Source organism: Citrus clementina, unplaced genomic scaffold (genome assembly GCF_000493195.1).
Source record: "Citrus clementina cultivar Clemenules unplaced genomic scaffold, Citrus_clementina_v1.0 scaffold_1, whole genome shotgun sequence".
Lineage (NCBI taxonomy): Eukaryota > Viridiplantae > Streptophyta > Magnoliopsida > Sapindales > Rutaceae > Citrus > Citrus x clementina.
In genome coordinates this window covers 2,405,479-2,420,537 of record NW_006263303.1, presented here as the reverse complement: position 1 = coordinate 2,420,537, position 15,059 = coordinate 2,405,479, and positions in this window count along the sequence as shown.

The window sequence follows — 15,059 nt, the reverse complement described above, 5'->3', positions numbered from 1 at the left end:
TGTGAACACTGGATAATTGGCTACCCATTCTTACCATGAACTGTGTTGGTCCCATTAATATGCAGTTGCTTTGCACATTAAATCATCATACTTTAACTGATGGTTCCATCAGGTTAAAGTTCTTTCACTCTATTGCATGCAGCTAGCTAATGATGCTGGTAATGGTAACTTGTTTCTTGCAAAATGACTTGTAATTTTAATTAATTTGCTTGCATATAGAAACCTAATAATATTAGTCTATTTACGTTGCATTGGTTTAGGAAGCTGCCATCTGTGAATTTTCCTGCTAGTTCCCGCGGCCACGAAAACCCAAAAAGGGGAAAAAAATGCAAATCAATGCAGTGACAGTTATGTGTTAAGGCAGTGTTTACTTTCTGGACTTGGAGTGTGGAGTGTGAATTTTTTCCACTCCAGTGTTTATTTACCTTAAAAAAAGAGGGAGTGGGAGTGGGAATCCGTGGGTTCCACTCAATTTTGGGGTGGGGAGTGAGATTCCCACTCCCATGGGGAGAGGTGGGAGTGGGAATCCACTCCCCCCTCTTCCCAGTTTATCCTTATAAAAATAAATAAATAAATAATATTTAATAAAATAAATAATATCATATTTAATAAAATAAATAATATCATATTTAATAAAATAAATAATATTATATTTATTTTATTAAATTTAATAAAATAAAAATAAATAAATATTATATTTAAATTAATAATATTAAACATTAATTTTAATAAATATTAATTATTTATTTAATTAATAATAATAAATATTTTATTCTAAAAAAATATTAATTTTGTACTATATTATCAATAATAATATTTCATTTGTGTTGTTATTATTAATAATTTTTATTCACATAATTTAAATTAAAATTAATAAAAAATGATGATTTACATAATTAAGAATATTAGTAATTATTATTAATTTATAAATATAATAAAATATTTATTTTATTTTCTAAATATATTTTTTATTAATTTTTTAATTACAAATTATAATTCTGTACATAAGGATAAAATTGTAATTTAAAATAATTTACTCCCAATCCAAGACAAAGTAAACAAATAATTAAGATTCTGATTGACAATCCCTACTTTCATTTAGTCTAAGTAAACACTCTACTCCCACTCCACACTCCTAATCCAAGGATTCTTACTCCTCGGGATTCCCACTCCAATTCAAATAATAAACGCAGCATAATAGTATTCCTTTAATTAGATAAATATTACTTGTGAAATTAATTTGCTGGCGTTCATTTGATAGAAAAAGTTTAGACTAAAATTTATCAGGCGACATACGTTGGCTTGTTAGTGTTATGGATTCACGTTGTCAAATTAGCTTAATAAAACATAATAAACTTCTATAATCTTGGGTCTTCTCAGTGTTACGACAAACCCGAGTATGGTTATTAATAAGCTATGGTAGATTTTCATTTAGTCTCTAGGGTTATGGATTAATTTTGAGTTGGTTCTCGCATTTTTAAAATGAGCTGCAATATATATATATTGGTTATTTTGTCATTGTAAAAGTAACGTTTTGCAGGTAAAAAAAGTTACTTTTTAATTAATTTGAGGAGTGAATATTTGTGATTACGCAATGAATCCATTTAGGGATAAAATAATAAAAGAACTATTAAACTGATGTTTAACGTCTTTTTCTTAATTAACAAGTTATGGTAAATTTTCCTTTCGTTTATACTTTATAGGGATAAAGTAGTAAAAAAATATTAAACTGAATCAGATTAGGGATAAATTAATTTCAGGACAGGAATAACGTGACACAATCGCAATAAATCAGTTTAGGGATAAAATAGCAAAAGAACTATTAAACTGATGCGTTAACATCTTTTTTTCTTAATTAACGGCAGTGGGGGTACTGGAGCAATTTTTGAAATATGAGGGGTAATAGTTTTAACAAGAGGAAGAGGAGTGGGGTTGGGGTGTGGTGGTTTCCCCACATTTGGAGGTGGAAAAAATACCCGTCTAGTCTGGATCCGCACAATGTGGGCAGGTAATACCTACTTTAAACTCAGGATCCAACACGGAACCTGAATTTTATTAAAAAATATTATAGAATGTATTTTATTTTAAATATTTATATTTGTTTAACTCATCTACTATATATATATATATATATAAATTTTTAAATATTTAAAATTTAAATTTTTATGTCTCATTTCATTGAAATAAATTTAAAAATTATAAAATTACAAAAAAATTAAAAACATATGCACATATAATATTAAAAAAGTATAAAATCTGGGTACCCAAATTAAAACTCCCGCTTGTTGAGTGTCAGAAAATTACATTTAGGATAGGTTGGGCATTGCGATACCTGAACTCGGGTTTTGCGAACCATACCCACATTCGTTGTAAATGGAGATATCCTTCACAGTGGTGTCTGGTGCTCATTTTTCCTTCTTAATTGTCACTGAACATTTGCAAGTGATTTGATCGATTGTGATGGTGTGTTTGAAAACTAGTCTTACATGTCCCCAGCCCAAAGGCAGAAAAAGAAAATGTAAGGTTCTTCATTGAAATTTTTTTTTTTTATGCTATGGCCCCTGTAAGTTTGTTGTTTCTTTATTATCAAATCAAAATCCTTGTCCCATTATAGTCTAGTGTTTAGACATAATTTTATTATAGTATATACCAAGTTTTAGGCATAATTTTATGGTCACCTTTATAGTAATGATTTACTTTGATTGGAACTTATTATGTTTTTTTTTTTTGGAGTAACAGTTAGTTGCCTTATATCGGTGGTAATAAGATTTTGTACAATTTTTATTTTTTCATGTTAAAGATAATAGTTCGATTATACTTGTTTCACGCAAAGAAGTACTCACAACAACATTGAAAATAAATAGTTTCTTCTTGTAAAATGACAATACTAATTAGAATTTTTATGGTATCACAAAAGCTAGATAGTCGAATCTATTTCAATAAGTAACTAACACTGAAAACATATTTTATAAAATTACATACACATATTATGTGGGTTTGGTTTCAAATTAAGTAATTGTTAATTTATATAATTGGGGGAACCTATAGGAAAATAAGAAGATTTTAAAAATTATTATCCCATAAATCTATGCAATCATTAATTTAGTACGGTAGCCCCAAATTGACAATGACAAAAACTATTATTTACTCGAATTTATTAATTTATTGAGAGTTTACTATATAATAATAATAAAGTAACAAATTATTGTTAGGTGCATTAGTCCAAGTTTAGTATTATTAATTTATGTAGTTGGCATCTTATATTAGGACGTATTACCAAAGATAAAATAAACAGAAATGAATGAATGAGACTAATATCATTCCTCATATTAAGGATAAATATATTGAAATCCGTAAGGAAATCATTTACCAAATCAATACTCATATTTTATAACATTTGTAGGACAATAAGGATATATAAAACACATTCGAACGAGGTCAAGTTTGATTTAAGAGGTAATTGGGATAAACGGCATGTAATTCATTGCAATTGAACCTATTAATTGCAGAAAATTATATTTCTTTATATATATATATAAGTTTAGTATTATGAGAATAATATTTACATAGTTCACAATTAAATTTAAATAAATTTGATGATACTATTATATTTACAATCTATTCCAATTCTCTAAAATACCAAATAAAAGACAATACTAAAAATAATTCAATCTAATTTTATTTAACTAATCGTATCTGCTAAAAATCTAATCCATTCCGGCACACCAAGTGTATTAAGTATCTAAGGACACATGGTATTTAGAAAGATGAGTGGTTAGAATTGACTTGTACATTTCAATTACAATTTGCAACTTTCTGACGTTCAATTTTAATTACAATTCTCCCAGCTTTTTAAAATTCAATACACGACGAAACCGTTAAAAAAACCATTATGAGTCCATTAAGAATGATGAACACCATAATCAATTCAATTGCAATTTGAGGAGTAAATATCTCTGGAAGCATCCTACGATAAGTAAGGTTTGAAGAAGAAGGCTTCTCAAGGAAAGTGATGGCTGGGACACTCCCAAATTTGTAGCAATTATAGAAATAAAAACGCATCGTTTAGTTGGCTTTAAATTACCAAAATAAATGTTAATCACACATATGTTATAATAAAAAACACTTAATTGGATCTTAAAAATTGAGCCGAATGATTTGAACCTAGAGTTTTCCCAACTTATGTATTAGCAAATATTCCATCTTGCCATCTTGAAAAATCGAACTTAAGAATTTATTTTGAGCAGAAAGGTTTCATCATGAACATCGTGAGATTAAGGGCCTTTTCTTTTATTTATTTTTTTTTTTTTGGGAAACTTACCTACGACACAAAGTCCATATTGTCTCCTTGAAAAATTAATTTCAATTAAGAAAGAATTTTTTTTTTTATCATACTACATGCTTTTTTTACGGTATTAATAATAAGATTATTCTAAACACTTAGATTTAAATATTTTAATATCTAAATTTAATAAGATATAAGTAACCTTTAGAATTAAGTTGATGAATTCCAATTTTAATACAGATACTTATAAATTTAACACCAAAGAAAAAAATTGTGACCCATTATAACCTTTTTTTTTTTCATTCTTTTAATTTGTAAATAATCATTTATAAAACAAGAAATTATTAAGGTACATTATCACGTGCCATATATCAACCCACTATTACTATTAATAATAACATAAAAGTGAAAACTACAAAAATTACACAAGTTTTTATCGTGTTATTGAGTGTATCGCACGATGTTTGCATTTCAATTTTCGACTGCTGAGGCTACTTATTTTGATTTTTGAATACTGAGTGTTAATGTTTAATCGACAAATGCAACCACCTTGAACCAGTTAATGTAATATGATCAACTCAGAACAGCCAAGAACTAGAATTAGAAACAAACAACAACAACAAGACTCAACAAGAACCAAGAAGCAATCAAAGAAAAGAATAACACAGAGAAAGAGTTTACGTGGTTCGGTACCAAGGTACCTACATCCACGGCTGAAAAACCAGCAGAAGGCTTAAACTTTATTAATGGAGACGATTACACAAAGAATCTAGGGAGTGCAGAGATTAAATCTCTAGTTTACAGAATTTACTATCTCTCACTCTATCACCCTTAAAATCACTCGCTAACATTGCCACAAACCAGCCCTTATATATGCATGCATCTGTTTCTGGAATCAGCCGTTAATAATAACGACTTCTAACTAATCAGCAGGCCCACACTCCAGCTCAGCTTGCCACGTCAGCATATCAGTAACATAATTAAACTAACAGCTTCACAAATCTCCACCTTAGTTTATTCTGAATTCAAGCTTTCCTTCACATTTGTTTCAGCACTTTGGAACTTAGTTCACATGTTACCAAGTCCAATTGAGTTCAAAGAACTCATGAACTTAACTGCTGGTAGTGGCTTAGTAAACATGTCAGCTGGATTAACCTTTGAAGGTATTTTGTCAACACTCACCATATCACTACTGATTTCCTCCCTTATGAAGTGTAACCTCACATCTATATGCATAGTTCTCTTATGATATTTGGGATTCTTACTTAACTGTATAGCACTAGAGCTATCACAGCTAATTGTGACTGTCTCTTGCTTGAAACCCAACTCAGAAACTAAACCCTTCAGCCAGATTGCCTCCTTTATTGCCTCAGTTAGAGCAATGTATTCTGCTTCAGTTGTTGAGAGAGCAACAACTGACTGCAGTGAAGCTTTCCAGCTAACAACACCTCCACACATGGTAAAAACAAAACCAGTTATGGATATTCTTCTATCTAGATCACCTGCAAAGTCTGAGTCTACAAAACCAGCAACCTCACAGGTGGCTCCATTGACTTTCCCAAACAAAAGGCCATGATCAGAAGTCCCCTTAAGATATCTCAATATCCACTTGACTCCATTCCAATGCTCCTTGCCAGGATTTCCCATGAATCTACTGACAACTCCAACACCATATGCTATGTCAGGCCTGGAACAAACCACAACACACATAACACTCCCTACTGCATTTGAATAGGGAATCTTCTTTATGTATTCTATGTCTGCATCAGTTGTTGGCTCTTGGAGCTTAGAGAGCTTAAAATGAGCTGACTTAGGTGTCATCACATGTTTAGCATTGTCCATAATGAACTTATTGAGCACTCTCTTTGCATAACCAGCCTGAGTAAGAAACAAATTTTTTGCTGGTCTGTCTCTTACAATCTGCATACCTAGACTTTTTATTGCAGCACCTAAATTTTTCATTTCAAACTCAGTACTGAGCTGCATTTTGAGTTCCTCTATGGCTTCCCTCTGGTTGCATGTAATAAGCATGGCATCCACATAAAGAAGTAAGTAGATATAGCTGTCATGAGCCAAGCTCCCGTAGTACACACAAGTGTCATACTGACTTCTGCTATAACCATGGCTGCTCATAAACTGGTCAAATCTCAAGTACCACTGCCTTGGAGACTACTTTAAGCCATATAAACTTTTTTTAAGTAAACACACCATATCTTTAGCCCCTTCTTCTATAAAACCCTCAGGTTGTGTCATAAAGATTTCTTCATCAAGGTTACCATGTAAGAAGACAGTTCTTACATCAATTTGGTCTAACTCCAGATTAAGAAAAGCAGTAACAGCAAGCAACAACCTTATGAAGCTGTGTTTTACTACTGGTGAGAACACCTCATTAAAATCCACTCATTCTTTCTGTGTGAAGCCTTTAGCTACCAATCTTGCCTTGTACTTGGGTTGTTTATCAACAGACTCTCCATCCTTGAGCTTATAAATCCATTTACAACCCACTAGTATTTTATTTGAGGGTTTTTCTACCAAGATCCATGTGTTGTTTTTCTTAAGAGAGGCTAATTCTTCTTCCATTGCAACAAGCCATTTAACTTTATCTCTTCTACAAATGGCTTCCTTGTAGTTTATAGGTTCTTCACCACCTAGTTCTTCAGCAACACTTAGTGCATATGAGATAAGATCAGCAATGCCATATTTCTTAGGCATTCTAATTGTCCTCCTCTCTCTATCCATTGCAAGCTGATAATTGTTTAGCTCAGTGGACTTGAGCTCCTTGTTAGATTCTTCTGGAGCCTTTTCTGCAGGTTGATGGCCATCAACATGCTCCACCTTCAACTCAGCATCCTGTTTCCCATCTGATCCAGCAGACATTACCTCAGTTTCTACTTTAGACAGCAGCATTGAGTCTTCATCAAACACCACATCCCTACTGATTAGAGTTCTTGAGGGCTTGCTATCTATGCACCAGATCTTATACCCCTTGGTGCCTTTTGGATATCCTATAAAGTATCATTTCACTGCTCTTAGCTCTAATTTGCCCGGACTAACATGAGCATATGCAATGCAGCTAAAGATTATGAGGTTAGTAAGATTTGGTGGTTTTCCTTACCAAGCTTCTTGTGGAGTTCTGAAGTTTAAAGCTAATAAAGGGCTTCTGTTCACTCGATAAGCTGCTGTTGTGATTGCCTCAGCCTAGAAATGCTTAGATAGGTTTGCATTGAATAGCATACACCTGACTTTCTCAAGTAATGTTCTATTTATCCTTTCAGCAAGGCCATTTTGTTGTGGGGTGTGCCTTACTATATTATGCCTTGCTATGCCCTTGCTCTTACAGAATTTATCAAATTCATTGCTGCAGTACTCTAATCCATTGTCTGTCCTTAGCCTCTTTATCTTCTTACCAGTCTGATTCTCTACAAGTGTTAACCATTCTTTGAACTTCTCTAAAGCCTCACTTTTCTGTTTTAACACATAGATCTAGACCTTCCTTGAGTAGTCATAAATGAAGGTTATGAAGTACCTAGCTCCACCATGAGAGGGAACTTGTGATGGTCTCTATAGGTCTGAATGAATGTAGTCCAAGGTCTGTTTTGTTTCTTTTCTTCTTGTATTGAATTTTTGTCTTGTTGCTTTACCAAAAGCACATTTTTCACAGAATTCTAATGAGAATATGTAGTCTTCACCAAACAAGCATTGTTTCTCTAATTCTTTTAACAGTCTTATGTGTGCTAGCCTCATGTGCCACAACTTGGTTTTATCATTACTCACAGTGGCTGTAATGCCAGGCAAGAGACAAGACCCTACTAGAGCATAAATGCCATTCTTTCTAACTCATTTCATGATGGTAGTGACATTTTTCATCACATTAATCTCACCATTTTCAGCTCTAATACTACAACCAATTTAATCAAACATGCATAGTGATATCAGGTTTCTTTTAAGTTCTGATACATATTTTACTTGATCTAAGTTTCTGATTTCACCATCAAATATTTTTATACCAATGGTTCTAATTCCAGCAACTTTACAAGCTAAGTCATTTCCCAGCAACATTTTACCATCCTCAATACTTCTAAATGTCTTAAAGAAATGCTTATTTGGGCACATATGAAAAGGGCATCCAGAGTCAAGTATCCACTCACCAATTTGATGCTTTTCTGCTATCATTAGAACATCAGCATCTTCTGAGTCTCTTTCATCCTCTGATACAATGACAACCTTCCCATTTGATTCCTTTTGAAGCTTCTCAAGCTTTTTCTTCTCAAAATAATCCTTTATGTAGTGCCCTTCTTTATGACAAAAATAACATTTCCTCTTCTTTTTCTTTTTCTCTGATTTATCTTTCTGGTTGGTATTTTTCTTTTCTTTGCTGTTCTTTTTCTCTACTTTTGACTTAACTGTTAATCCTTCCCCATAACTTTGATCTTTCCCATTAGATCTCTTCTTCAAATCTTTTAATTCCAAGGCACTTTTCACATCCTTTAGCATGAGAGTCTGCCTTCCATATAAAAGAGTATCAACAAAATGCTCAAATGTATCAGGCAGGGAGCTTAGCAAAATTAGTGCCCTATCTTCATCTTTCAAATCGATGTTTACATTTTCAAGATCCAAGATTAGCTTATTGAATTCATCTAGATGATCTTTTATAGCTACTCCCTCTTTCATGGAGAAGGTGTATAGTCTCCTCTTCATATATAATCTCTTAGCTAGTGACTTCTTCATATATAGGTCTTCAAGCTTTGACCATAATCCTGATGCAGTCCTCTCTTTTGCAACCTCTCTCAGCACTTCATCAGAGAGATGTAGGATGATGGCACTGTGAGCCTTGTTATTAATGATTTTCTAGTCTCCTCCTAATCTTGAGGAACCCTCAGTATGTTCTTTCTTGCCCTTTGGATCTTCATCTTCATCATCAAGAGCACTATCGAGCCCTTGTTGGATGAGAATTGCTTTCATCTTAAGACTCCATAGGTAGAAGTCGTTATCGCCATTAAACTTTTCGAGATCAAATCTGGTGGTCGTGATTTCGATCAAGAACAGCCTGAAGAAACCAGGCTTTGATACCAGTTTGTTAATGTTTAATCGACAAATGTAACCACCTTGAACCAGTTAACGTAATAGGATCAACTCAGAACAACCAAGAACTAGAATTAGAAACAAACAACAACAACAAGACTCAACAAAACCAAGAAGCAATCAAAGAAAAGAATAACACAAAGAAAGAGTTTACGTGGTTCAGTACCAAGGTACCTACATCCACAGCTGAAAAACCAGCAAAAGGCTTAAGCTTTATTAATAGAGACGATTACACAAAGAATCTATGGACTGCAGAGATTAAATCTCTAGTTTACAGAATTTACTATCTCTCACTCTATCACCCTTAAAATCACTCGCTAACATTGCCACAAACCAGCCCTTATATATGCATGCCTCTGTTTATGGAATCAGCCGTTAATAATAACGACTTCTAACTGATCAGCAGGCCCACACTCCAGCTCAGCTTGCTACGTCAGCATATCAGTAATAGAATTAAACTAACAGCTTCACACTGAGACTACTAAGTAATTCTAGAAAAATGGGTTAGATTAGACACACCATGAGATTTTTGTATCTTTTAAGTTTTCCATGGTTCATGGGTGTTAAACAGAAGCAATATAATGATGAAATCCCTAACTAGGAATAATTGATATTTTGATCTTTGAAGTAACATCTCATGTCAAAGCAAAGCAACTGGTAACTTTTTCTATAGTCAAAAGTGGTCGGTAGAATGGCCTTAATTAGGAAAAGTCAACCTTTTATGAACTTAATCATGTTAGGGAGATATAAAATTTATTAATTAAAATAGGTATTAATTAATTGATAAATTAATAATTTCATTAATTTATCAAGTGTATTTACAACTAACTGAACCTACATTTTATCAACTAAAAAATTCATTACATTTTACCAATATAATCAAGTAAGTATAAATTAACCTACTAAAAATATATTAAATTAAATTAACTAAAAATTATTTCAAACTAAAAAATTCAACCCCAAAACTGCTAGATGTGATAAGAAAAATTAGAGATGAAATCAAACTATATAATAAAAACCTAGATAAATTAATAGACTTCAAAACTTAAAAAATTTATTAATTTAGCCAATCTTAATTAATTGATAAATTAATAAATTATTAATTTATAAAGATATTATTTATTTTGAAAAAATAATCACAATTATAGTACTGATTTTATGTTAATTTTGTTTTTATTATGTTTTTTTTTAATAGTAGTAAGCTGTCTTAAATCAATAGTAACAATATTGTTGTAGAGTTTTCATTTTTCCATGTTAAAAATGATAGTTCTACTATAGAACCCATCTTGTTCAAAGATTCAAAGCGATACTAACATTAAATAATTTCTTGTTGCTAAATGACAACACAACCTAAAATTTATTTTCGCGATACAAAAAGTTAGATATGAGGTCTTAAGTTAAAATCAAATTTAAAAAGAAACAAGCAACACTAAGAATATATTTTATCAAAGCCACATAGATGTTTTGCATGAATTTAGTTTCAAATTAGGTAATTAATAATTGGAAAATTATCCACCGTCCACCCATTTTTTCATCGTTTTTTAAAAAATACATAAATCTTTTTTTCTTTTTTTGCAGTGCTCAATCTGAAGTTAATATTTTTTTCATTGGTTCACTCTCGTTATAACACCATTAGAACTTTGCTGTCATCATAAGGGTAAAATTGTCATTTCACAACGACATAGTGGTGGAAATGTGCAAAACAATATAACTTAAAATGGAGTTCAGCCAAAAACAAAATTTAATAATTGTGTATTTTTGAAAAAATACGAGAAAAAAGGTGGTCAATGGATAATTTATCTTTTACATTTGAGGATAAAAAAGTCATTTACATAATATTCCGTTAGTTTTCTTAACGGTCTCCAAACGGAAGTGGAAAAGTGAAAATAAATGTAACTTCAGGTGGATTCTAAAAAAAAAAAGAATTGCGTATTTTTGAAAAAGTTGGAAAAAACAGGTGGACGGTGGATAATTTTTTTTATTAATTTATATATGGAAAATATCCACCGTCCACCTGGTATTAGAGCCAGAAAAGAGTTTAGAGCCATATGCCATAAATGTGCTTTCAAAATACGCAAAAAGAATCAATTGGAAGGCTTGGATACTTCTATCCTTGCTGTCCTTAGAGATGGGCGATTCATCTCTTTTGATGATTCTTTACTAAGTAGTATCGAATCTAGCCTATGTAAAGGTCCCATATCTTTTGATTGTTATCCAAATATAACAATTTCTCTTAAAGACAAAAATATTTTAAAGAGCATGATTTTATAAATCAAAACCCATAATTATCATATGATTAAGGGATCCATCCCAGTTGCATTAATTTTTAAAATTTCTTACAAAGCCATGATTTTTGCATTTAGCACACAGCATAAATACCAGTAAAAAAGAGATGAGACCCTTCTCTTGCAGACTGATTTGTCCAAAGCAAACACGGTCATTCCTAAACCAATCCAATGGAAAGATGTAAATCTTCTAGAGGAATGGATCCTTGAAGGAGCCGCTCCACCAGCGATTCCGAAACAACTTGAGCTCAATACAGAGTTGCAAAATGTGACTCAGTATTCCGATGGTAAAGTCAAACTGTCATTCAGGAGATCTACCTCATCCAGATTTTCTGATAAAGCTTCGTGCTCAGGCATTCCTTCATTGGAAAGAAAATTTACAAAAGTACCCTCTATTATAAATCTCCCTTTTCAGTCGATAAAAAGTCAACCTAGATTTTCTACTTCAGATATACCTAGTACCTCCATTCGATCAGTTGATTACACCACTAGTGTTCCTCATCCGATCTATACAAGTAATCAACATGTACAAAGTCAGGAAGAGAAGGAACCTTCTCCTCCAACATCTCCTACGTTTTCTGCTGTTACAGAAAATGTCATTAATGTCATTGAAAAAGAATTTGAATTAGATAAAACTTCTCTGCATAATGATTTTTATTCTGATTTAAACAAAGAAAAAAGACTTTGGTTTTTCAAACACTTTTTAAACCAAAGAAAAGAAATCCAACAAACTTATTATGAATTTGTGAACCTTCATAAAGTTCATATATTATTTTTTGATTGGTTCGAAATATATTCTTCTGATAACAACATCTCTTATCCTTTTAAAGAGTCAAACCCTATTACTATTAGGAAGAAAGTTTCTGAATGGAAGCTTCTTGATAGTGATAGAATTATAGAATCTGAACACCCACCTCTTCGGAGTGTAACCGTTGATCACGGTGAACCTCCTGTCCAAATTTGAGCTTCATCTTACAAAATTCCAAAACCAAATGATTCTGAGGCAAATTTAAGTAGTATTATCCAACAGAATAATTTCTGTAATACTAACTTAAATACAATCGGAAAGCAGTTGACTAGGATAGAAAACCAAATCCAGAAGTCAACCATTACTGTTCCATCAATTTCTCCTATTCCAACAAAATCGGATTCTGACAAAAAGCTTAAGGAACCTATTTTCAAACCCTTTCAGGTTTCGAAAACTAGCCAAAAGCTTGTTCAAGAGTCAAAATCAGATTTTGCTAAAGCCATTAGAGAACAATTAGATAGGATAGAAGCTGCTTCTTTCTCATCTAGCAAAGTTCAGATAGCCCCTGATACTCCTCAATCTAGCAAGATTGAAGTATTAGAGAAAGATGACCAAACTTCTATAGCCTCTTCGGACGTAGAAGCCTTCCAAGAGGAACCCACTCCTAAAGCCAACAAAATCTATTGGGAATTAGCCCTTCCCACTGTCAGGACTCCACCAGATCTAGCAATAGATAATAGACCAAGTGCATTAAATCAATCCCGATATAATGCATCTTCTGTCTATGAGTGGAATATTGACGGCATGTCCGAATACAATATCCTAGGATTGTTGCAACAGATGACAATGGCAGCCAATGCCTATAAAACCCAAGCAGGAGCCTCTGATCGTGCTATATCAGAAATCCTAATTGCCGGTTTTACTGGTCAACTAAAAGGTTGGTGGGATCATCTTCTCACTAATCAGCAACAATTAGACATTCTAAATTCCATTCAAGTCGATGAAAATGGAGCCCCTATTTTTGATGAGTTCAACAACCCTATTCAGGATGCTGTTGCTACTCTTATTTTGACCATTTCCCTCCATTTCATTGGTGATCCTTCACACCTCCGGGATAAAAACGCTGAGTTACTACATAATTTAAGATGTAGAAAACTTAGTGAATTTCAGAGCTACAAAACCTCTTTTTTCACCAGACTATTTCTAAGGGATGATGCAAATCATATAACCTGGAAAGAAAAATTTCTTGCTGGATTACCTACCCTTCTAGGTGAAAAAGTAAGAAATTCCATCAAAGCCCTTTATGATAATCGTATTCCTTATGACGAGCTTACATATGGTGAACTTGTCAGTTAATAAAGAAGGTTTAAAGATTTGTCAAGATTTGAAATTACAGAAACGACTTAAGTGGGAGCTTAAGAAGTCTAAACAAGAATTAGGCGGTTTCTGCAAACAATTCAATTATGACCCCTTTAAAACTTCTTATTCCAAAGATTGTAATGGCGAGTGTTCTACTAAACCCCGCAGGAAACATTACAAATCAAAAAATTCTAGGAAACCCTTTCGTAATTTTAGAGAACTTCCTTATAAGAAACCTTCGAGACCTTATAAAAAACCCAAATTCTCTAAAAGAAAAGAGTTTAGAGCCAAACCAAAGACCCCTTTCAATTACAAAGAAGCTATATGCCATAAATGTGGCATGAAAGGTCATACTACAAATTATTGCAGGATGAACAAAAAGCTTCATGAACTTGACCTCGATGAAGAGATCCTTTCCAAATTAGCCCCCCTTCTTGTCGAATCTTCTGATTCCGAATCTTCCATGTCGGGAGACAGTGATCTATATCAAGTTGATGAGCTTTTTGACTCAGATGACTCTGTATCTAGCAGTAGTGAATCTGAATCTGATTCATATTTAAAGAAAATCAATGTTTTGACTAAAGACCAAGAAACTTTTCTTGAACTTGTAAAGTATATTTCTGATCCAAATCTTCAAAAAGAATATCTTGATAAACTTTTGAAAACTTTGGATTTTAATAAAGCCGAGACTTCTAAAGTCCCAATTGTTAAAAAGAATTCTTATGATCTTACTCAAATTTTGGATAAAAAGAAAATAAAGAAGACGGTTCCTAATATCCAAGATCTTCAGAAAGAGATAAAAGAAATCAAATGTGAAATCAGAGATTTAAAAGAAAAACAAAAAAGTGATTCTGATACTATCCAACTCCTTTTACAAAAACAATTGCAGGATAATTCAGACAATGAATCTAATCCTGATGATGGTGATGATATTAAAGTAGAAAACATTGAGTCAGTACCCAATGATTTTCTATTTGTTTTAAAACAAATCACCACAAGAAAGTATTTGATTAAAGTCACTTTAATCTTTTCTGATAATTTTGCAATGGACGCCATTGCCCTTTTTGATACTGGCGCCGATTTAAATTGCATTAGAGAAGACATCGTCCCCAAAAGATTTCATGAAAAAACAAAAGAAAGACTTTCTGCCGCTAATAATTCAAAACTGAATGTCAGTTCCAAGGTTGAAGCCTCAATCCATAATAATGGTTTTGATTTTAAAACTTCTTTTGTCCTCACAAATGATATTCATCATGCCATCATTTTGGGAACTCCTTTTATAAATCTTATAACTCCATAT